The sequence below is a fragment of the Pseudophryne corroboree genome, unplaced genomic scaffold, assembly GCF_028390025.1.
Source record: "Pseudophryne corroboree isolate aPseCor3 unplaced genomic scaffold, aPseCor3.hap2 scaffold_870, whole genome shotgun sequence".
NCBI lineage: Eukaryota > Metazoa > Chordata > Amphibia > Anura > Myobatrachidae > Pseudophryne > Pseudophryne corroboree.
In genome coordinates, this window is record NW_026970449.1 from 226810 (window position 1) to 251136 (window position 24327).

At 45.0% G+C, this 24327-nt stretch overlaps 9 non-coding genes and 1 pseudogene across 9 annotated transcripts; all 10 read left to right on the top strand.

The window, feature by feature from the left end:
- The first annotated feature begins 5070 nt into the window (after positions 1 to 5070).
- Positions 5071 to 5227, top strand: LOC135043519 (U1 spliceosomal RNA). Its single transcript, XR_010236363.1, has one exon. It is a non-coding gene; the product is annotated as a U1 spliceosomal RNA (small nuclear RNA).
- A 671-nt stretch (positions 5228 to 5898) lies between these two features.
- LOC135043514 (U1 spliceosomal RNA) lies at positions 5899 to 6062 on the top strand. The gene has a single exon (XR_010236359.1). It is a non-coding gene; the product is annotated as a U1 spliceosomal RNA (small nuclear RNA).
- Positions 6063 to 6214: 152 nt separating this feature from the next.
- LOC135043526 (U1 spliceosomal RNA) lies at positions 6215 to 6356 on the top strand (annotated as a pseudogene).
- A 692-nt stretch (positions 6357 to 7048) lies between these two features.
- On the top strand, positions 7049 to 7212 carry LOC135043522 (U1 spliceosomal RNA). Its single transcript, XR_010236366.1, has one exon. It is a non-coding gene; the product is annotated as a U1 spliceosomal RNA (small nuclear RNA).
- A 152-nt stretch (positions 7213 to 7364) lies between these two features.
- Positions 7365 to 7527, top strand: LOC135043521 (U1 spliceosomal RNA). Its single transcript, XR_010236365.1, has one exon. It is a non-coding gene; the product is annotated as a U1 spliceosomal RNA (small nuclear RNA).
- Positions 7528 to 8198: 671 nt separating this feature from the next.
- Positions 8199 to 8362, top strand: LOC135043513 (U1 spliceosomal RNA). The gene has a single exon (XR_010236358.1). It is a non-coding gene; the product is annotated as a U1 spliceosomal RNA (small nuclear RNA).
- Positions 8363 to 20949: 12587 nt separating this feature from the next.
- Positions 20950 to 21106, top strand: LOC135043520 (U1 spliceosomal RNA). The gene has a single exon (XR_010236364.1). It is a non-coding gene; the product is annotated as a U1 spliceosomal RNA (small nuclear RNA).
- Positions 21107 to 21777: 671 nt separating this feature from the next.
- Positions 21778 to 21941, top strand: LOC135043515 (U1 spliceosomal RNA). The gene has a single exon (XR_010236360.1). It is a non-coding gene; the product is annotated as a U1 spliceosomal RNA (small nuclear RNA).
- Positions 21942 to 22093: 152 nt separating this feature from the next.
- LOC135043523 (U1 spliceosomal RNA) lies at positions 22094 to 22256 on the top strand. Its single transcript, XR_010236367.1, has one exon. It is a non-coding gene; the product is annotated as a U1 spliceosomal RNA (small nuclear RNA).
- Positions 22257 to 22899: 643 nt separating this feature from the next.
- On the top strand, positions 22900 to 23063 carry LOC135043527 (U1 spliceosomal RNA). Its single transcript, XR_010236368.1, has one exon. It is a non-coding gene; the product is annotated as a U1 spliceosomal RNA (small nuclear RNA).
- The last annotated feature ends 1264 nt before the right edge of the window (positions 23064 to 24327 follow it).

A 24327-nucleotide genomic window follows, 5' to 3' on the forward strand; every position in this document is an offset into this window, starting at 1 on the left:
AGCGTGTTTCTCAGGTATGTCCAAGAATACACCTTCAGGAGTACAATAAATGACGCACCCCATTTTACACAGTAAGTCTCTTCCCAGGAGATTGGTTGGTGCCGATGCAGCCAGCAAAAAGGAATGCTTGGTATGCAAAGGCCCTATTGTAATCTCGGCTGGTTTGCTAACAGGGTAGTGCTGGACTACTCCTGTTACTCCCATGGCTGGAATTGTCCTACCAGTGGTTCTCATGCCCACTGTCGAATTTATCACTGACCTGTGTCTACAAGAAAGTTTAAAGTTTTACCAGCTACATTAATTGCGATCTCGGGTTCACTTCCAAGATTGGCAATTAATTTTACTGGCTGCAGATTACAGGTATGGCCACACCCCTATTGGGTATGGTGACCTCCCTGAATCCCGCTGGCAGCAACTACTTGTGAGGGAGATAGTTGGGAACTACCAGAGGCATGCCAGTCTCTGTTTGGGGGATATCTTTTTGTTTCCCCTGTATGTGGCTCATAACTCCGTTTCTGCGGACCTTGCTCCCAATGTCGTGTGTCGTGTCGTTGTCTAGGGGTTTGGTATGAGTTTCGTGGATTCTTTACTCTACAATCTCGTGCCATGTGTCCCTGTTTGTGACAAGAATAACAAGTAACCATACTTGACTTACCCACAGGATTTGGTGATACAAACAAAGGCTGCCTTGTGGTCAGAGCCTGTATACTTACTGACATTAATTTGTCACCTTGTTGTTCCCTGTGTCTGGTGATGTTTCTGTCGTGATCAATAGCAGCCTCTCTCAAAGTAGCCACAGACAGACCTCGCCAACATGGTTGCGTGGTCTGTACCCTAGTCTTCAATGACTCTTTTAAACCATCCATCAGTACCGATACTGCTACTTCCCGATGGTTTGTGTCTGTTTTAATGTCCTCTATGCCTGTGTATTTGGCATTTCTAATAATGCTCTGTGAAAATACTCTGCAGCTGTCTCTGACTCCTTCTGTTTAATGGAGAATATCTTATTCCATTTAGCTACTGCTGGGAAATACTCTTTTAACTGCAAGTTCATTCTTTTCACATTATCTTGGTTGTACACATCTGTAAGAGGTACATCATGACCTAGTCCGCAATCAGCTAAAAATTGAGTTGCGTCGACATTTGAGGGTAAACATGCTCTCAGCAATATCTGCCAGTCTTTATTGTTGGGCTCTACAGTGTTACCTAAGTCTCTGATGTATTTTTGACTGGCAACTAAGTCTTTTCTAGGGTCAGGAAATTCAGACACTATGGTCCTTAATTCCATTCGGGAAAATGGAGTGTACATGGCAATGTTCCTAATGGGAGTGGCTCCTGATGCGTCTGTTTTCCCATTTGGCACTGCTATTACTCTAACAGGTGTAATTCTAACAACCTCATTCTGTGTAGATTCTACAGGCTGTGGTGAAATAGTTTCAGCATAATGCATGGTGCCGTACTTACCAGTTGATACGACCTCACCTATCCCTCCGCTAGGGGCCTTTACTAATCTCGTGGGTGGAGCTGTGCCTACTGTGGTCTCTGCTATGGTGGCTGCTAGAGAGAGCGCTGAAATCGTTGCCGATTCGTCCTCTTGATCACACTCCTGAGGAAAGTTCAAAACAGGGTACAACTTGCACGGGTTAATACTTGCATGGGTTAATGGGTTAACATTATCATTAACATTTACACAGTTACTAAGTGATTTTGTGTTACACCTTAGTGCGTCTTTCTCCGCAATCAACTTCTCTCCTGATATGTATGGTGGCGGCGGGGCCGTGGCAATCAGTTTTCTGTTAGAGCCAGATCCCGCCGCCTGAGCCAAACCTCTCTGTATCTCACCTTCCTGTTGCCACAACTGTAAATAATCATAATGCTGGATTCGTCTCTTTGTTGATTTTATGAGACATATCCTCCTCCTTAAATTTTGTAACACTTCTGAGCTGAAGCTCCCTACTCTTGGGAATTTCTCCCCGTCATGTACAGTCATTCTCTCCCATTCATCACATAAAGTTTCTGTGTGACTTCCATATTTCTCACACATTATATACCTGGCCGACCCAATTGGCCGGACCACTGAATCAACCCGAACCGAGGTTGATCGCCCCCTACCTGAACAAGTGGCCCCCATAGTTCGAAAGTGTTGCTTTATTTAGCCAACCCTTTACGCAAAACCAAATGCCAACAATAGGCTGACGGTGGCGGTTTACCGAGTACCCCACTCACTCGCCCACGCCGACCAATACGACCTGATCACACCGATATGGTGCTGGCGTACTCGACCTAGGGCCCCTGCGACCTGAACCTCTATTTACTGGAACCTGCGAGGGTTATCCGAAGAACACTTACTCTTTCCAGTAACTATTGGTTGCTGGATAGTTCCTGAGTGAGCAGCGAACTTCCCTTAAAATAAAAAAATTACACAAATCACGTTAGAGTGTACAGATAGCGTTTGTGACCCCTTTACTCTAATGGTATTAGGTCAGATTACTAACTACTGCACACACTTACGTGCGGTCCAGTCGTTCAGTACACAAACAACTAAGCTTATGTACGGAAAGACCAATGGAATCGAAACTTACGACTGCGAATTCCTTCAGCCAGAGCTTATATGGCCTATATGGGTGTTGCACCAACCCTTTTCGGTGTTGTGCCTGTGAACTGTATAGCAGACTTCCTTGTCAGCTGTACCTGGACCTCCTGGTCTGTTATGACCTCCTGGTCTTGTTACAGTATGACCTCCTGGTCTGCTATACTCTAATGCTCAAAATTGTATATTTAACCAGAGATGCCTCCCTAGCCACCGTGCACGTCACTTACACGCATGTACCTCACGAGTACTCGACTTTTCTTGTGGTTCAACCTTTAAAAATTGTAAAAACACTCACTCATCACATGTACACTTTTGTTTCTATTTCTATTTCTGCGCAGAAATTTTTCTTCAGATCAGGTGTGTTACCAATTAGGAGCAGGATCTGTTAACTAAATTTCGGACACCCAAAAATAGACTTGCGTTATTTCTCGCCTCGCGTTATTTATCGCTTTGCGTTAAAAATCAACTTATCGTGACTTGAGCTACGTGGGCGTAACCGGACGCTCCGTTGCGTAACGTACGCTGCGTGCGTCGGCCTTTGGATTGCGTACGCAAGTCTTTGTTAGAGACACGTATACGCAAAGCAAAGATCCACCGTAACACAATTTATACTTTTATCAATGTAGATGATCCTTGATCATCTACCACACAAACACACTTACTTCGCCTTATCTCCCAGGCGAAACTGTGTGTTTGTCTATCTTTTAACTATATTACCTTTACTCTTAAACTATGAAATAACGGCAACTCTCTTTTTAGCACTTCTATCAACTATAAAAACTGGCAGACAGGAGAGTGATATACGAAAATGAAAAAGAAAAAGAAATGCAGATATATATATGTGTGCGTGCGTGTGTACGCAAGACAGAAAAATAAACAGTTTTAAAAGACACTAGCGTTTTGTTCTTACCTCCGGTTCCCGGATTCCTTCAGCACTCTTTACCTAAGTGAAGCAGACGCTTATCCTGTCAGCACTACGAGGGATACAACCTCCCGCCCTTTGCTGAGGGATAATGTCTGCTGATCTACCTAGTGCAGATATGTGAAGGACGGGCGAGCCGCCAATTGATAAAGCTGAATATTTATCGTATATAAAACACTTTAAGAGGTCTAAGAACACTATACGCTATCTACGTAAGAAGTACCGTAAGGGTACGCAAGTTGTGTAGCGATCGCTCAACCGTAGTCGAGACGCTCAAGCGTCACGTTCGCTTACGGCCCAGTGATCACAGGCAGGCACGCTATTGGCTGCCGACTAACGTAATGATTCGCTATAGCGTAGCGTACGCTCGGGACCACGAGGAGATCACCAGCGGTGCAGACGCTTACAACGTTTAAACCTTTATCTCTATACCTTTAACGATGAGATACACAGTATACCTTAGTGTAGAGACAGAGTGTAAGTGCAACCTGGTGTAACCTGATTAACTACAAAGCTGCTTGAGCGTCACCGGCGCTCAGAGAATACTTAACACTATAAAGAATACACAGATACCTGGGCTTAGGGTCCGAAACCTATTATATGTATTATGACTATTATACTTGCAAAAAGAATCACAGTACAAAGCATACACTACAATATAACATAAACCAACTAACCAGATAAACTACACAGGAAATACAATACAATACAATTAAAGGAAAATACGAGAGAAAGAGTAGAGAGAGAGAGATAGAGAGAGAGAGAGATGGCTCACAGTAAGACAATATGATTACGGAGAAAACTTACGCACTAGGGGAACGATCGCATGCGCCTCGATATCCAGCTCCCGATTATCAGCAATGAGAACCGTTGAAGAGAGAGAGAACTGGATACGGTCGGCCTGCCTATTTATGCCCCACACACAATACAATTCAATGGTCCCTACAATCTCATTGTTCATTGGACACAGGAATTCGGCTTCGCATTATAACAAAAGGTCATAGGTTGATTCATACAGGTGGGCTGTGACTATTTCCAACTGCTCAGGTGGGAGGGAAACTGGGTTTCCCGCCGCATGGGTAATAAAGTGCAAATAAAGTAAATGTTCATAAACTTCTTATGTCCATAACTATTCGCACGAGCGATTGATCTGCTTCAAACCAACACCGGAATATTTCTAATTAAATATTCTTCCGATGGATACTAAACACCACTGTATTACTCCTGTCTGACCCTTCGTATCAAACAAAGAGGGATTCCTCTGTTCATAAACATTCTATATTAACCAAACTTTCAGAATCTATCAAAGGGACCATGATCTACAAAATACATTATTAGTGAAAATATGTTACGATTGAGTCGCACGCTACAACCACATAAACTCTACCGTAAATACGCATACCATGCGCCTGCGGGTGCCCGCGACTGTGAGTATGCGCACGTACGGGAGAGCGTACGCATGCGCAGCACGGACCTGGGTGAGGTGCAAATATGGTAGTGTGCATAGAGATATTTTTCTGACTTTGACAGACCCTTCGCAGCTCTAGCCCAACTCCTACTTACCTGCCAGGTGAGATACTATGATCATGTAGGTGCTTCTCCCAGGGCAAGGCTCACCCATTGCACTCTGGGTGTGCTGCCCCTGTGATTTCCCCAAATGTGGGAAACTTGACTGCATAATTTGTGTTTCCCCTGGTCAGCTCTCGTCAGATCTCTTTGTCTCAGGTCTCTCTCCAGCCTAGTTTGCTGTCTGTTTCAACTTCTCTTTTCTTGAGCCGCTCCCTTCTATGCCCTTGCGCACTATCTTGACTTCTCCCATCTGCTTACTTTGTGCCTTCCAACGCACAATGCGAACTACAGGTAGTGCTGCAGGGCCCACACCCTTTTACTTGCCTTACAGAGCAGCTCTGGAGCTATTACAGTGCCCAGCTGCTGCAAGTAATCAGCTTGAATGCTTCAGGGGCTGGGGCATAGCCAACATGAGCCCCACACCGAAGTAGGGTGGAGGTGTTTAATGCGAACTAGGGGTCATCCAAGCGCCGCAAAAGGCCGCCATGCCCTGCACGCCCCTTTTCTCTTTTCATATGCAGACGAGGGTTGAAGCCAACTTTGACCCACTGCTTGGATGACATCACCATATGCAAATCCATCTGCTGCAGGCCTTCCCCCAGGAATGCTTGTACTAGTTGTTGCATTTGGTTTGTTGTTTGGGGGTGCTTCAGTATTAGGCAGCCTTCTGCCCTCCCATGTTCATCTGAAAATATGTGTTCTCCCTGCAGTTGTTGTCCCCAGATGAGAGTTCCCTTGTGCTGCCTCAGTTGAATCTCCTTTACTTGACAGAGATGTGCCTGAGCAGCGGCCCTCCCCAGCCCTATCCCAAATCATACTTATTTTGCATAGGAGATATCATGGTCATGAAGATTGTTCTCCCAGGGTGAGGTTCATTCATTGCATTCTGGGTATGATGACCCCTGTGATTTCCCCAAATGTGGGAAACTCGACTGCATTATTTGTGGTAGTGGGGGACTGTGTTTGTGCTTTCCTCTGGTCAGCTCTGGTAAAAGTCAGATTTCTTTGTCTCAGATCTTCCTCTAGCCTTGTTCTTCTTTCGAGAGTTCCCTTGTGCTGCCTCAGTTGGATCTCCTTCACTTGACAGGGGGGTGCCCGAGCAGCGACCCTCCCCAGCTCTAGCCCAACTCCTACTTACCTGCCAGGTGAGATACGATGATCATGTAGGTGCTTCTCCCAGGGCAAGCCTCACCCATTGCACTCTGGGTGTGCTGCCCCTTTGATTTCCCCAAATGTGGGAAACTTGACTGCATAATTTGTGTTTCCCCTGGTCGGCTCTCATATAATTCAGATCTCTTTGTCTCAGGTCTCTCTTCAGCCTAGTTTGCTGTCTGTTTCCACTTCTCTTTTCTTGAGCCGCTCCCTTCTATGCCCTTGCGCACTATCCTGACTTCTCCCATCTGCTTACTTTGTGCCTTCCAACGCACAATGCGAACTACAGGTAGTGCTGCAGGGCCCACACCCTTTTACTTGCCTTACAGAGCAGCTCTGGAGCTGTTACAGTGCCCAGCTGCTGCAAGAAATCAGCTTGAATGCTTCAGGGGCTGGGGCATAGCCAACATGAGCCCCACACCGAAGGAGGGTGGAGGTGTTTAATGCGAACTAGGGGTCATCCAAGCGCCGCAAAAGGCCGCCATGCCCTGCACGCCCCTTTTCTCTTTTCATATGCAGACGAGGGTTGAAGCCAACTTTGACCCACTGCTTGGATGGCATTACCATATGCAAATCAATCTGCTGCAGGCCTTCCCCCAGGAATGCTTGCACTAGTTGTTGCATTTGGTTTGTTGTTTGGGGGTGCTTCAGTATTAGGCAGCCTTCTGCCCTCCCATGTTCATCTGAAAATATGTGTTCTCCCTGCAGTTGTTGTCCCCAGATGAGAGTTCCCTTGTGCTGCCTCAGTTGAATCTCCTTTACTTGACAGAGATGTGCCTGAGCAGCGGCCCTCCCCAGCCCTATCCCAAATCATACTTATTTTGCATAGGAGATACCATGGTCATGAAGATTGTTCTCCCAGGGTGAGGTTCATTCATTGCATTCTGGGTATGCTGACCCCTGTGATTTCCCCAAATGTGGGAAACTCGACTGCATTATTTGTGGTAGTGGGGGACTGTGTTTGTGCTTTCCTCTGGTCAGCTCTGGTAAAAGTCAGATTTCTTTGTCTCAGATCTTCCTCTAGCCTTGTTCTTCTTTCGAGAGTTCCCTTGTGCTGCCTCAGTTGGATCTCCTTCACTTGACAGGGGGGTGCACGAGCAGCGACCCTCCCCAGCTCTAGCCCAACTCCTATTTACCTGCCAGGTGAGATACTATGATCAGGAAGGTGCTTCTCCCAGGGCAAGGCTCACCCATTGCACTCTGGGTGTGCTGCTCCTGCGATTTCCCCAAATGTGGGACACTTGACTGCATAATTTGTGTTTCCTCTGGTCGGCTCTCATATAATTCAGATCTCTTTGTCTCAGGTCTTTCTCCAGCCTAGTTTGCTGTCTGTTTCCACTTCTCTTTTCTTGAGCCGCTCCCTTCTATGCCCTTGCGCACTATCCTGACCTCTCCCGTCTGCTTACTTTGTGCCTTCCAACGCACAATGCGAACTACAGGTAGTGCTGCAGGGCCCACACCCTTTTACTTGCCTTACAGAGCAGCTCTGGAGCTGTTACAGTGCCCAGCTGCTGCAAGAAATCAGCTTGAATGCTTCAGGTGCTGGGGCATAGCCAACATGAGCCCCACACCTAAGGAGGGTGGAGGTGTTTAATGCGAATTAGGGGTCATGCAAGCGCCGCAAAAGGCCGCCATGCCCTGCACATCCCTTTTTTCTTTTCATATGCAGACAAGGGTTGAAGCCAACTTTGACCCACTGCTTGGATGACATCACCATATGCAAATCCATCTGCTGCAGGCCTTCCCCCAGGAATGCTTGCACTAGTTATTGCATTTGGTTTGTTGTTTGGGGGTGCTTCAGTATTAGGCAGCCTTCTGCCCTCCCATGTTCATCTGAAAATATGTGTTCTCCCTGCAGTTGTTGTCCCCAGATGAGAGTTCCCTTGTGCTGCCTCAGTTGAATCTCCTTTACTTGACAGAGATGTGCCTGAGCAGCGGCCCTCCCCAGCCCTATCCCAAATCATACTTATTTTGCATAGGAGATACCATGGTCATGAAGATTGTTCTCCCAGGGTGAGGTTCATTCATTGCATTCTGGGTATGCTGACCCCTGTGATTTCCCCAAATGTGGGAAACTCAACTGCATTATTTGTGGTAGTGGGGAACTGTGTTTGTGCTTTCTTCTGGTCAACTCTGGTAAAAATCAGATTTCTTTGTCTCAGATCTTCCTCTAGCCTTGTTCCTCTTTCGAGAGTTCCCTTGTGCTGCCTCAGTTGGATCTCCTTCACTTGACAGGGGGGTACCCGAGCAGCGACCTGATAAAGCTAAATATTTATCGTATATAAAACACTTTAAGAGGTCTAAGAACACTATACGCTATCTACGTAAGAAGTACCGTAAGGGTACGCAAGTTGTGTAGCGATCGCTCAACCGTAGTCGAGACGCTCAAGCGTCACGTTCGCTTACGGCCCAGTGATCACAGGCAGGCACGCTATTGGCTGCCGACTAACGTAATGATTCGCTATAGCGTAGCGTACGCTCGGGACCACGAGGAGATCACCAGCGGTGCAGACGCTTACAACGTTTAAACCTTTATCTCTATACCTTTAACGATGAGATACACAGTATACCTTAGTGTAGAGACAGAGTGTAAGTGCAACCTGGTGTAACCTGATTAACTACAAAGCTGCTTGAGCGTCACCGGCGCTCAGAGAATACTTAACACTATAAAGAATACACAGATACCTGGGCTTAGGGTCCGAAACCTATTATATGTATTATGACTATTATACTTGCAAAAAGAATCACAGTACAAAGCATACACTACAATATAACATAAACCAACTAACCAGATAAACTACACAGGAAATACAATACAATACAATTAAAGGAAAATACGAGAGAAAGAGAAGAGAGAGAGAGATAGAGAGAGAGAGAGATGGCTCACAGTAAGACAATATGATTACGGAGAAAACTTACGCACAAGGGGAACGATCGCATGCGCCTCGATATCCAGCTCCCGATTATCAGCAATGAGAACCGTTGAAGAGAGAGAGAACTGGATACGGTCGGCCTGCCTATTTATGCCCCACACACAATACAATTCAATGGTCCCTACAATCTCATTGTTCATTGGACACAGGAATTCGGCTTCGCATTATAACAAAAGGTCATAGGTTGATTCATACAGGTGGGCTGTGACTATTTCCAACTGCTCAGGTGGGAGGGAAACTGGGTATCCCGCCGCATGGGTAATAAAGTGCAAATAAAGTAAATGTTCATAAACTTCTTATGTCCATAACTATTCGCACGAGCGATTGATCTGCTTCAAACCAACACCGGAATATTTCTAATTAAATATTCTTCCGATGGATACTAAACACCACTGTATTACTCCTGTCTGACCCTTCGTATCAAACAAAGAGGGATTCCTCTGTTCATAAACATTCTATATTAACCAAACTTTCAGAATCTATCAAAGGGACCATGATCTACAAAATACATTATTAGTGAAAATATGTTACGATTGAGTCGCACGCTACAACCACATAAACTCTACCGTAAATACGCATACCATGCGCCTGCGGGTGCCCGCGACTGTGAGTATGCGCACGTACGGGAGAGCGTACGCATGCGCAGCACGGACCTGGGTGAGGTGCAAATATGGTAGTGTGCATAGAGATATTTTTCTGACTTTGACAGTCCACCCTTTGGCAGTCAATAATAACTGCCACTTCCTGAAAACATTTCAAAAGGAGAAAAATATATGTTAGGGGTTAATTCATTTCCATGGTTGGGTAAGGGAGGAGAGAGGAGTAGGTGTGAAGAGGGTATGACCTAGTGAGATAGCAGAAGCATGTGTGTATGAATCCGTGTTTGGGGGGTCATGTATCATCGTGCCGTACGTGTTGTAAATCAAGCTTCGAGGTATTGCGAAGTATACATTTGAATTCCTTCTTATCCCGTGGTACGGGTCTGTGGATGGGCTGTCAAACTTTACCGAGCTCTTTTCGGATTTTGAACAAAATGGGGAGCACATTTTAGTTGATGATACATGAATGGGGGAATATGTGATTGCTGATATCTGTGCCTGTATTCCCTATACTATGTGTGTCATTACCTGAGGGTTGTAGAAATGAAGAAAAGACATAATTACGGTAAATGCGGTGGTATTCTATGTCAGGTTAATGTATATCTGTCGGTTGAAGTTTTGTTCGGTATCAGTTGAAAGTCGTCTTCTTTGCGCTGTGTTGCCCATTAGGGGTGAGCAAAAAGCTTAGTCAATGCCATTAGATTTACAAAAAATGTTGGGCTAGCGTAAGTTTAAGAATTCTAGGGAAACTGGGGATCCCTGGCAAAGTTCATCAAATGTCCATATCTCAAGTGGTCAAAACTTCTTCTTTGGTCTATCCGTTGTCTGTATAGCGTCTCGTCAACTTCCTCGTCCAAGTGGGTCTTTTTATCTTGGAGAAAAACCAGAAAAACAGGTGAAAGAAACGGACCGTAGAAATCGCATTTTCATCACATCATTGTTTCTATCATTGGGTCATAAATCAAATCCAGGTTAATTACAGTTTCCTCACTCCTCAAACTCATTACCTTAGTACGACGATTGCACCTCATTAAAGCCTGACCGCATCTAAATATCAAGCCAATGGTTATGATAACACCTAAGATACATAGGAGAAACTTCCCAACATCCATTATGACTCCTTGAGCCCAGTCTCCCAAACCGGAGAACCAATTTCGCGGGTTCAACCATGACACCCAACCAGTCAGCTCATTACCTACAGCAGCAAGAGTGAGATTGTGTTTTCGGCGAAATTCCCACTTCAATTGGAGAATATCGTCCATCTTTTGGTCTATGACCTCGACCGGATCCTCGGTGCTATTCGTGATATACGTGCAACACTTCACGCCGTACTGTGTTGCCAATGTAACACAATATCCGCCTGTCACTGCTGTGAGGTAATTAAGAACCATTCTATGCTGCACCAGTTCTGTTTTATAAGCTTGAAGTTCCCTTCCCGTATATCTAAATGTGTCATCATACATTTCAGTGATATTGTCTAACAAATTTGCGAGCGCCAATATGTATTTATAATTTAGCACTCCTCTAGCGGTGCGGGTGAAATCTAACGCGATTAAGAATTGAATCCCGGTGGATTCACTTATCAGATCAGAGGCCGGATGCTCTGTCTTCTCTATCAGGTGTCTTTTAACAACGTGCTCGTAGTGGGTGTGAGTATAAGGAGCTTGGGCACCACGATGTATGTCCTTCATTTTGTCATGTGTTACAGTCATTACTTCAGGCAATACTTTTCCAATATAACACAATCCTTCAGAGTTTGGGGCAAGCCACTTGTACGCCTTTCTCCCGCATATGAAATATGCATCATCGGGGAGAACATATGGGACGGAGAAGGACATAACCATATTACACACCTTCCAGGTGAAATCTCCTAACCCTAATTCTTCCATCTGCTTAATACACGTATCAGGTTGTACGATATGTGCACAGTATCCTGGTGATACTTCTCCAACTCTCGTAATCCTATTTCCTAAGGTGTACCTATACCGGAAAGATTTTCCTCTACTGGCTATGTGGCGTACAAGCTCTGTATCTGTAGGCATTCTATCTGCTCTATGCGAAAAGGTCATGGTGTGGTTACTCCATGACACTTCCCAATTTCCCGGCTTTCTGGGATTGGAGATGTTGAAACATAATAGGGACCTATCCACATGGTATTGGTGGAGCTTCAAACTAGGAGGGCTGGAGATATTAAACCTCCTGTCCACCGGTCTCCCACCATTTAACTCAAGTACCTCCCCTATCGTTAAAGGAAATGGTACTAGCCCTGATTTGCTATGACCTTGAGGTACTTGAGAGCATACCCAACAATCTGTTTTGTTTAACACATTACCCACTAAGGAGTGATAGTCACTCAATGGATGCCGGTCCATATGGATATTAAAACTGGATTGGCATTTCTTAATGCACCCATCTTCAATGACATTGTTACAGAGCCTACAGATACAGTTTTCTTCAGCTAACAATCCGTCACAATTTCTTCTATGGTCAATGCTATTGGATCGTTTTCTGATACTCGCCTTTGCTTGTTGGTTAGGTTGATCCTGGAAAACTACGCCTCCATCTTTATCATCAGAACCCATTCCAGAACCTCTATCGACCTCCATGGTACTCTCGCCGGAACAGACTGCTCTGGTCAACATCATGGTCAACAGGAAAATCCGGATCACAGTCTCTTGGGGCAAGTCCATCTTATAGGAGGAAATGGAGAAGAATGAGAAGGAGGAAAAAGAAATTTGAGGGAGAGGGGATGGGAAGTGGAGGAAAATAATAAAAGGGAGTGGGGAGTCGACAACAGCTCTCGGTCTTCAAGGCTCAGGTGCCGCCTCAGTCCTCCTGGAACAGACACTCCAGTGATACAACCTCTACCGTCTGTTTCTTATCACGGGACTTCTCTGGATCAGCAACCTTCTTGCAGTGGGATGAATGGACCCAAGTCTCTCTCTCAGCAACCTTCAATGCCGTAGTGCTAGTCAATAAGACCTGGTATGGTCCTTCCCATCTGTCAATAAGGCAACCTGAGCGTAGAAAATTCCGTATCATTACATAATCCCCAGGTTCAATGTCATGACAATTACTATCTGGTAAATCAGGAATCACTAACTTCAGATTATCATTTTGATTCCTCAACTGTTTACTCATGTTAATCAAGTACTTTACAGTTACTTCATTGTTACATTTCAAATCATCCTGAGGGTTAATCATGGCATGCGGTTGTCGACCAAACAAGATTTCAAAGGGAGACAGATTAAGAGGGGACCTGGGAGTGGTTCTGATACTGTACAATACAATGGGTAAAGCTTCTGGCCATGTCAATCCTGTCTCTGCCATCACTTTACTCAATTTATTTTTAATAGTGCTGTTCACTCTTTCGACCTTCGCACTCGCCTGTGGACGGTACGGAGTGTGCAGCTTGCTATCAATTCCCATCAACTTACACATTCCTTGAAAGACATCACCTGTAAAATGGGTACCCCTATCACTTTCGATTATTCTAGGGATACCATATCTACATACAAATTCCTGCACAATTTTCTTAGCAGTAAACATAGCGGTATTTGTTGTCGCTGGAAATGCTTCGACCCAATTTGAGAAAACATCTATACAAACAAGTACATATTTCAAATTCCGACAAGGGGGTAATTGTATAAAGTCAATTTGTATTACCTGGAAAGGGCCGCCGGCAGGTGGGATATGGGATGGTTCTGTAGGTATTGCCTTTCCAATATTCTTTCTCAAACAGGTAAGGCATGACATTGCTCTTTTACTCGCATGAGAGGAGAATCCTGGGGCGCACCAGTATGCTCTTACCAATTTGCACATTCCTTCCTTGCCTAGATGAGTCAGCCCGTGAGCTGCTTCAGCCAGACATGGAAGATATGCTCTGGGGGCCACTGGTTTACCATGTCCATCCGTCCAGAGTCCTGAGGACTCCTGGCCACATCCCTTTGCCTTCCAGACTGCCCTTTCCTGTGTGGAACACAAATTTTGCATTTCACACAACTTCTGTGTGTTAATGGTATTAAATACCATTAATTGTGTGGTGTCTGTCTGTATGGGGGTAGCAGCTGCTAACTTAGCAGCTTCGTCTGCTCGGCTGTTACCAAGTGATACCGGGTCTTGGCTATATGTGTGTGCTTTACATTTGATAACAGCCACTCTGTCGGGTTCCTGTATCGCTGTTAGAAGCCTTTTTATGTGAGCTGCATGCGCTACCGGTGTACCAGCGGCCGTCATGAAATTTCTGAGGCGCCATAGGGCTCCGAAATCATGGACTACCCCGAATGCGTATCTAGAATCGGTGTAGATATTGGCTGACTTACCCTTAGCCAATTCACATGCTCTGGTTAGGGCGACCAGTTCAGCAACCTGGGCTGAGTGAGGTGGGCCTAGCGGTTCCGCTTCTATGGTGTCTTGGTCATCTACGACTGCGTATCCAGTACACAAGTCTCCCGAGTCTGACTGTCTATGACAACTACCGTCCGTGTAGAACGTGAGTTCTGCATCTTCCAGTGGGTTGTCACTGATGTCAGGCCTTGCGGTAAAATTTTGGGTCAAATATTCCATACAATCATGTGTATCTTCCTTTGTATTAAATCCTCCTTCCCCATCACTCTCACCTTCCACCCTTTGTGCCTGACCAGGCACACCTGGGAGATACGTTGCAGGATTTAATGCACTGCATCTCCTTATGGTGATGTTTACGGGGGCCATTAGTGCCAATTCCCATCTTGTAAATCTCGCTGATGAGACGTGTCTGGTTTGGGCAGAATTCAATAAGGCTGATACTGCATGTGGCGTATGGATTGTGAGGTTGTGGCCTAGCACGACGTCTTCGCTTTTTGTCACTAGCAATGCTATTGCAGCAACGCTTCGCAAGCATGTGGGGAGGGATCGCGCTACCGTGTCTAGCTGAGCGCTGTAGTATGCAACTGGCCTACTGGCATCACCGTGTTTTTGGGTTAGTACACCTGCCGCGCAACCAGCACTTTCTGTTCCGTATAGTTCAAAGGGTTTCCCATAGTCTGGCATACCTAGTGCTGGTGCCTGCGTTAGGCACTGTTTGAGTCTCTCAAATGCTGTTTCGGACTCGTCTGTATGCGAAATCCTATCAGGTTTGTTTGAGGAGACCATTTCCTGCAAAGGTAACGCCAAAATGGAAAACCCTGGGATCCAATTACGGCAATACCCACACATTCCTAAAAACGTTCTGATCTGTTGCTGGGTTTGTGGCAGAGTCATGTCTCTAATTGCTTGGATTCTATCAGCGGTCAGGTGTCTCAGTCCTTGTGTTAGACAGTGTCCCAAATATTTTACCTTAGTTTGGCATAATTGTAACTTGTCTTTGGACACCTTGTGTCCGGTGTCTGAAAGATGAAACAGGAGCTGTTTCGTATCCTTCAGAGATGCTTCCAGTGAATCTGAACACAGTAATAAATCGTCCACATACTGTATCAATACTGATCCACTGTCTGGTTGCAAAGACTGTAAACAATCATGCAAAGCCTGAGAAAATATACTTGGACTATCTATGAAACCTTGGGGTAATCGAGTCCACGTGTATTGGACTCCTCTGTATGTGAATGCAAACAAATATTGGCTGTCAGGGTGCAGAGGTACCGAAAAGAAAGCGGAGCAGAGGTCAATAACAGTGAAAAATTTGGCAGTGGGAGGGATTTGCATTAGGATGACAGCTGGATTTGGCACTACGGGGAACTGACTCTCAACTATTTTGTTAATCCCCCTTAGATCCTGCACTAGTCTGTAACCCCTCCCCCCACTCTTTTTCACAGGGAAGATGGGACTATTAGCAGTGCTGGACGTTCTTACCAGAATGCCCTGTTGTAGCAAGCGCTCTATTACTGGGTAAACTCCTAACTCCACCTCTGGCTTCAGAGGGTACTGTGGGATTTTTGGAGCTATCCTACCATCTTTTACTTGTACAACTACTGGAGCTACGTTTGCCATTAATCCAGTGTCTTGTCCGTCTTTTGTCCAAAGTGACTCTGGTATCTGAGATGTCATCTCTTCTATTTGGGATGGATTCCTATTTGTCATAATGGTATGTGACATTAATTTTGATGGGGAGTCTAACATGTCTCGCACTTCCTGAGCGTGTTTCTCAGGTATGTCCAAGAATACACCTTCAGGAGTACAATAAATGACGCACCCCATTTTACACAGTAAGTCTCTTCCCAGGAGATTGGTTGGTGCCGATGCAGCCAGCAAAAAGGAATGCTTGGTATGCAAAGGCCCTATTGTAATCTCGGCTGGTTTGCTAACAGGGTAGTGCTGGACTACTCCTGTTACTCCCATGGCTGGAATTGTCCTACCAGTGGTTCTCATGCCCACTGTCGAATTTATCACTGACCTGTGTCTACAAGAAAGTTTAAAGTTTTACCAGCTACATTAATTGCGATCTCGGGTTCACTTCCAAGATTGGCAATTAATTTTACTGGCTGCAGATTACAGGTATGGCCACACCCCTATTGGGTATGGTGACCTCCCTGAATCCCGCTGGCAGCAACTACTTGTGAGGGAGATAGTTGGGAACTACCAGAGGCATGCCAGTCTCTGTTTGGGGGATATCTTTTTGTTTCCCCTGTATGTGGCTCATAACTCCGTTTCTGCGGACCTTGCTCCCAATGTCGTGTGTCGTGTCGTTGTCTAGGGGTTTGGTATGAGTTTCGTGGATTCTTTACTCTACAATCTCGTGCCATGTGTCCCTGTTTGTGACAAGAATAACAAGTAACCATACTTGACTTACCCACAGGATTTGGTGATACAAACAAAGGCTGCCTTGTGGTCAGAGCCTGTATACTTACTGACATTAATTTGTCACCTTGTTGTTCCCTGTGTCTGGTGATGTTTCTGTCGTGATCAATAGCAGCCTCTCTCAAAGTAGCCACAGACAGACCTCGCCAACATGGTTGCGTGGTCTGTACCCTAGTCTTCAATGACTCTTTTAAACCATCCATCAGTACCGATACTGCTACTTCCCGATGGTTTGTGTCTGTTTTAATGTCCTCTATGCCTGTGTATTTGGCATTTCTAATAATGCTCTGTGAAAATACTCTGCAGCTGTCTCTGACTCCTTCTGTTTAATGGAGAATATCTTATTCCATTTAGCTACTGCTGGGAAATACTCTTTTAACGGCAAGTTTATTCTTTTCACATTATCTTGGTTGTACACATCTGTAAGAGGTACATCATGACCTAGTCCGCAATCAGCTAAAAATTGAGTTGCGTCGACATTTGAGGGTAAACATGCTCTCAGCAATATCTGCCAGTCTTTATTGTTGGGCTCTACAGTGTTACCTAAGTCTCTGATGTATTTTTGACTGGCAACTAAGTCTTTTCTAGGGTCAGGAAATTCAGACACTATGGTCCTTAATTCCATTCGGGAAAATGGAGTGTACATGGCAATGTTCCTAATGGGAGTGGCTCCTGATGCGTCTGTTTTCCCATTTGGCACTGCTATTACTCTAACAGGTGTAATTCTAACAACCTCATTCTGTGTAGATTCTACAGGCTGTGGTGAAATAGTTTCAGCATAATGCATGGTGCCGTACTTACCAGTTGATACGACCTCACCTATCCCTCCGCTAGGGGCCTTTACTAATCTCGTGGGTGGAGCTGTGCCTACTGTGGTCTCTGCTATGGTGGCTGCTAGAGAGAGCGCTGAAATCGTTGCCGATTCGTCCTCTTGATCACACTCCTGAGGAAAGTTCAAAACAGGGTACAACTTGCACGGGTTAATACTTGCATGGGTTAATGGGTTAACATTATCATTAACATTTACACAGTTACTAAGTGATTTTGTGTTACACCTTAGTGCGTCTTTCTCCGCAATCAACTTCTCTCCTGATATGTATGGTGGCGGCGGGGCCGTGGCAATCAGTTTTCTGTTAGAGCCAGATCCCGCCGCCTGAGCCAAACCTCTCTGTATCTCACCTTCCTGTTGCCACAACTGTAAATAATCATAATGCTGGATTCGTCTCTTTGTTGATTTTATGAGACATATCCTCCTCCTTAAATTTTGTAACACTTCTGAGCTGAAGCTCCCTACTCTTGGGAATTTCTCCCCGTCATGTACAGTCATTCTCTCCCATTCATCACATAAAGTTTCTGTGTGACTTCCATATTTCTCACACATTATATACCTGGCCGACCCAATTGGCCGGACCACTGAATCAACCCGAACCGAGGTTGATCGCCCCCTACCTGAACAAGTGGCCCCCATAGTTCGAAAGTGTTGCTTTATTTAGCCAACCCTTTACGCAAAACCAAATGCCAACAATAGGCTGACGGTGGCGGTTTACCGAGTACCCCACTCACTCGCCCACGCCGACCAATACGACCTGATCACACCGATATGGTGCTGGCGTACTCGACCTAGGGCCCCTGCGACCTGAACCTCTATTTACTGGAACCTGCGAGGGTTATCCGAAGAACACTTACTCTTTCCAGTAACTATTGGTTGCTGGATAGTTCCTGAGTGAGCAGCGAACTTCCCTTAAAATAAAAAAATTACACAAATCACGTTAGAGTGTACAGATAGCGTTTGTGACCCCTTTACTCTAATGGTATTAGGTCAGATTACTAACTACTGCACACACTTACGTGCGGTCCAGTCGTTCAGTACACAAACAACTAAGCTTATGTACGGAAAGACCAATGGAATCGAAACTTACGACTGCGAATTCCTTCAGCCAGAGCTTATATGGCCTATATGGGTGTTGCACCAACCCTTTTCGGTGTTGTGCCTGTGAACTGTATAGCAGACTTCCTTGTCAGCTGTACCTGGACCTCCTGGTCTGTTATGACCTCCTGGTCTTGTTACAGTATGACCTCCTGGTCTGCTATACTCTAATGCTCAAAATTGTATATTTAACCAGAGATGCCTCCCTAGCCACCGTGCACGTCACTTACACGCATGTACCTCACGAGTACTCGACTTTTCTTGTGGTTCAACCTTTAAAAATTGTAAAAACACTCACTCATCACATGTACACTTTTGTTTCTATTTCTATTTCTGCGCAGAAATTTTTCTTCAGATCAGGTGTGTTACCAATTAGGAGCAGGATCTGTTAACTAAATTTCGGACACCCAAAAATAGACTTGCGTTATTTCTCGCCTCGCGTTATTTATCGCTTTGCGTTAAAAATCAACTTATCGTGACTTGAGCTACGTGGGCGTAACCGGACGCTCCGTTGCGTAACGTACGCTGCGTGCGTCGGCCTTTGGATTGCGTACGCAAGTCTTTGTTAGAGACACGTATACGCAAAGCAAAGATCCACCGTAACACAATTTATACTTTTATCAATGTAGATGATCCTTGATCATCTACCACACAAACACACTTACTTCGCCTTATCTCCCAGGCGAAACTGTGTGTTTGTCTATCTTTTAACTATATTACCTTTACTCTTAAACTATGAAATAACGGCAACTCTCTTTTTAGCACTTCTATCAACTATAAAAACTGGCAGACAGGAGAGTGATATACGAAAATGAAAAAGAAAAAGAAATGCAGATATATATATGTGTGCGTGCGTGTGTACGCAAGACAGAAAAATAAACAGTTTTAAAAGACACTAGCGTTTTGTTCTTACCTCCGGTTCCCGGATTCCTTCAGCACTCTTTACCTAAGTGAAGCAGACGCTTATCCTGTCAGCACTACGAGGGATACAACCTCCCGCCCTTTGCTGAGGGATAATGTCTGCTGATCTACCTAGTGCAGATATGTGAAGGACGGGCGAGCCGCCAATTGATAAAGCTGAATATTTATCGTATATAAAACACTTTAAGAGGTCTAAGAACACTATACGCTATCTACGTAAGAAGTACCGTAAGGGTACGCAAGTTGTGTAGCGATCGCTCAACCGTAGTCGAGACGCTCAAGCGTCACGTTCGCTTACGGCCCAGTGATCACAGGCAGGCACGCTATTGGCTGCCGACTAACGTAATGATTCGCTATAGCGTAGCGTACGCTCGGGACCACGAGGAGATCACCAGCGGTGCAGACGCTTACAACGTTTAAACCTTTATCTCTATACCTTTAACGATGAGATACACAGTATACCTTAGTGTAGAGACAGAGTGTAAGTGCAACCTGGTGTAACCTGATTAACTACAAAGCTGCTTGAGCGTCACCGGCGCTCAGAGAATACTTAACACTATAAAGAATACACAGATACCTGGGCTTAGGGTCCGAAACCTATTATATGTATTATGACTATTATACTTGCAAAAAGAATCACAGTACAAAGCATACACTACAATATAACATAAACCAACTAACCAGATAAACTACACAGGAAATACAATACAATACAATTAAAGGAAAATACGAGAGAAAGAGTAGAGAGAGAGAGATAGAGAGAGAGAGAGATGGCTCACAGTAAGACAATATGATTACGGAGAAAACTTACGCACTAGGGGAACGATCGCATGCGCCTCGATATCCAGCTCCCGATTATCAGCAATGAGAACCGTTGAAGAGAGAGAGAACTGGATACGGTCGGCCTGCCTATTTATGCCCCACACACAATACAATTCAATGGTCCCTACAATCTCATTGTTCATTGGACACAGGAATTCGGCTTCGCATTATAACAAAAGGTCATAGGTTGATTCATACAGGTGGGCTGTGACTATTTCCAACTGCTCAGGTGGGAGGGAAACTGGGTTTCCCGCCGCATGGGTAATAAAGTGCAAATAAAGTAAATGTTCATAAACTTCTTATGTCCATAACTATTCGCACGAGCGATTGATCTGCTTCAAACCAACACAGGAATATTTCTAATTAAATATTCTTCCGATGGATACTAAACACCACTGTATTACTCCTGTCTGACCCTTCGTATCAAACAAAGAGGGATTCCTCTGTTCATAAACATTCTATATTAACCAAACTTTCAGAATCTATCAAAGGGACCATGATCTACAAAATACATTATTAGTGAAAATATGTTACGATTGAGTCGCACGCTACAACCACATAAACTCTACCGTAAATACGCATACCATGCGCCTGCGGGTGCCCGCGACTGTGAGTATGCGCACGTACGGGAGAGCGTACGCATGCGCAGCACGGACCTGGGTGAGGTGCAAATATGGTAGTGTGCATAGAGATATTTTTCTGACTTTGACAGACCCTTCGCAGCTCTAGCCCAACTCCTACTTACCTGCCAGGTGAGATACTATGATCATGTAGGTGCTTCTCCCAGGGCAAGGCTCACCCATTGCACTCTGGGTGTGCTGCCCCTGTGATTTCCCCAAATGTGGGAAACTTGACTGCATAATTTGTGTTTCCCCTGGTCAGCTCTCGTCAGATCTCTTTGTCTCAGGTCTCTCTCCAGCCTAGTTTGCTGTCTGTTTCAACTTCTCTTTTCTTGAGCCGCTCCCTTCTATGCCCTTGCGCACTATCTTGACTTCTCCCATCTGCTTACTTTGTGCCTTCCAACGCACAATGCGAACTACAGGTAGTGCTGCAGGGCCCACACCCTTTTACTTGCCTTACAGAGCAGCTCTGGAGCTATTACAGTGCCCAGCTGCTGCAAGTAATCAGCTTGAATGCTTCAGGGGCTGGGGCATAGCCAACATGAGCCCCACACCGAAGTAGGGTGGAGGTGTTTAATGCGAACTAGGGGTCATCCAAGCGCCGCAAAAGGCCGCCATGCCCTGCACGCCCCTTTTCTCTTTTCATATGCAGACGAGGGTTGAAGCCAACTTTGACCCACTGCTTGGATGACATCACCATATGCAAATCCATCTGCTGCAGGCCTTCCCCCAGGAATGCTTGTACTAGTTGTTGCATTTGGTTTGTTGTTTGGGGGTGCTTCAGTATTAGGCAGCCTTCTGCCCTCCCATGTTCATCTGAAAATATGTGTTCTCCCTGCAGTTGTTGTCCCCAGATGAGAGTTCCCTTGTGCTGCCTCAGTTGAATCTCCTTTACTTGACAGAGATGTGCCTGAGCAGCGGCCCTCCCCAGCCCTATCCCAAATCATACTTATTTTGCATAGGAGATATCATGGTCATGAAGATTGTTCTCCCAGGGTGAGGTTCATTCATTGCATTCTGGGTATGATGACCCCTGTGATTTCCCCAAATGTGGGAAACTCGACTGCATTATTTGTGGTAGTGGGGGACTGTGTTTGTGCTTTCCTCTGGTCAGCTCTGGTAAAAGTCAGATTTCTTTGTCTCAGATCTTCCTCTAGCCTTGTTCTTCTTTCGAGAGTTCCCTTGTGCTGCCTCAGTTGGATCTCCTTCACTTGACAGGGGGGTGCACGAGCAGCGACCCTCCCCAGCTCTAGCCCAACTCCTATTTACCTGCCAGGTGAGATACTATGATCAGGAAGGTGCTTCTCCCAGGGCAAGGCTCACCCATTGCACTCTGGGTGTGCTGCTCCTGCGATTTCCCCAAATGTGGGACACTTGACTGCATAATTTGTGTTTCCTCTGGTCGGCTCTCATATAATTCAGATCTCTTTGTCTCAGGTCTTTCTCCAGCCTAGTTTGCTGTCTGTTTCCACTTCTCTTTTCTTGAGCCGCTCCCTTCTATGCCCTTGCGCACTATCCTGACCTCTCCCGTCTGCTTACTTTGTGCCTTCCAACGCACAATGCATACTACAGGTAGTGCTGCAGGGCCCACACCCTTTTACATGCTTTACAGAGCAACTCTGGAGCTGTTACAGTGCCCAGCTGCTGCAAGAAATCATCTTGAATGCTTCAGGGGCTGGGGCATAGCCAACATGAGCCCCACACCGAAGGAGGGTTCATCCAAGCGCCACAAAAGGACGCCATGCCCTGCACATCCCTTTTTTCTTTTCATATGCAGACGAGGGTTGAAGCCAACTTTGACCCACTGCTTGGATGACATCATATGCAAATCCATCTGCTGCAGGCCTTCCCCCAGGAATGCTTGCACTAGTTGTTGCATTTGGTTTGTTGTTTGGGGGTGCTTCAGTATTAGGCAGCCTTCTGCCCTCCCATGTTCATCTGAAAATATGTGTTCTCCCTGCAGTTGTTGTCCCCAGATGAGAGTTCCCTTGTGCTGCCTCAGTTGAATCTCCTTTACTTGACAGAGATGTGCCTGAGCAGCGGCCCTCCCCAGCCCTATCCCAAATCATACTTATTTTGCATAGGAGATACCATGGTCATGAAGATTGTTCTCCCAGGGTGAGGTTCATTCATTGCATTCTGGGTATGCTGACCCCTGTGATTTCCCCAAATGTGGGAAACTCGACTGCATTATTTGTGGTAGAGGGGGACTGTGTTTGTGCTTTCCTCTGGTCAGCTCTGGTAAAAGTCAGATTTCTTTGTCTCAGATCTTCCTCTTGCCTTGTTCCTCTTTCGAGAGTTCCCTTGTGCTGCCTCAGTTGGATCTCCTTCACTTGACTTTTTAAAGTTTTTCTAGGAAACGTTCTAGATGAATGCTTATTAGCCTTTGTCAGTATGTACTTTTTGCAAAGTGTCTCTGTGGCGCAATTGGTTAGTGTGTACGGCTATTAACCAAAAGGTTGGTGGTTAAATCCTACCCAGGGACGTAATTGACCTTGTGATCAGATTTTGGTGATATTTAAGTAGACAAGTCAAAATTTCAAACCCCCTCTTATTGTGTAGGGTACCTAGCCTTCTCTGATGTAATCAGAGTTAGATTTGATTCAGTGATTTTATAAAAACAGCTAGGAAGCACAATTTAGCAGTGGGTTGCAGAGAAAAAGAAATATGCTGGCAAAAAAATCCAATTGAGTGATTAAACAGCTCTTCATTTCTGGCTTTATTTTTATGCTAACAAATTTGTTCTCTGAAAAGTGTCCACAAAGCCAAGTCTCTGATTAACACCTTTGTAGGGATGGTTTTTCACATATTACTAAATTAAACTTGCTTCATTGTAAAGGCAGCAAGATGCATCCTCATTTCAATGTCTACTGAAATAATACAAGTTGACACCAGGAAACATTAACGCCACTGCATCCTTGCTGCTTTCTCATGTGGAAGTCTGTTTAATGTGAAAACAAGGTGATATCTAATTAGCACACAAGTAAGGAATTAAGAAAATCTTTATTTAAGGGTGAAGATGTTTCTCACAAAATCGTTGCCCCAATGCATCATTGAAATTCAAGCTGGAAAGATGATTTTAATATATCACTTGTACATTTTGTATTGCTCTTCTGGTGACAATGTAGTTTGTTTTTGTCAATTACCATTTTAATAATAGGGTAAAGAAAATTAAGTGGATTTTTGAAAGAAAACAATACTGTCAATATACTATTAAAACAAATTAAAATGGTAAAAGAAATTGTACTTTAAGTAAAAATAAAAGAGGCAAAATATCAATCCCAGTTTTGGATTACTTTAATTAACAAAAAAAAAAATGCATATAGCAGAGGATAGTTTCAATCTGCCTATCTCTGGGTTATGGGCCCAGCATGCTTCCATTGCTGTACTCTGCTGCACATGTAAGTGCAAGAGATCCTGAAGCACTCACTCATCATGGGAAAGTACCAATGTGTTTCTTCGTTGGTTGATGGAAGAAACATCTTACAAAAACTC